Source organism: Bison bison, unplaced genomic scaffold, assembly GCF_000754665.1.
Source record: "Bison bison bison isolate TAMUID 2011002044 unplaced genomic scaffold, Bison_UMD1.0 scf7180017864198, whole genome shotgun sequence".
Lineage (NCBI taxonomy): Eukaryota > Metazoa > Chordata > Mammalia > Artiodactyla > Bovidae > Bison > Bison bison.
Window position 1 is genome coordinate 6,560,131 of NW_011494770.1, and position 370 is coordinate 6,560,500.

Below are 370 nucleotides of genomic sequence, written 5' to 3' on the forward strand. Positions count from 1 at the left end.
CCCCATCTTCCCCATGAAGTGATGGGACCAGATGCCATGATCTTCATTTTCTGAATGTTGAGCTTTAAGCCAACTTTTTCACTCTCCACTTTCACATTCATCAAGAGGCTTTTGAGTTCCTCTTCACTTTCATTTGCATATCTAGGGTTATTGATATTTCTCCCAGCAATCTTGATTCCAGCTTGTGCTTCTTCCAGTCCAGCGTTTCTCATGATCAATGCAAAGAAATAGAGGAAAACAACAGGATGGGAAAGACTAGCAATCTCATCAAGAAAATTAGAGATACCAGGGGAACATTTCATGCAAAGATGGGCTCAATAAAGGACAGAAATGGTATGGACCTAACAGAAGCAGAAGATATTAAGAAGAG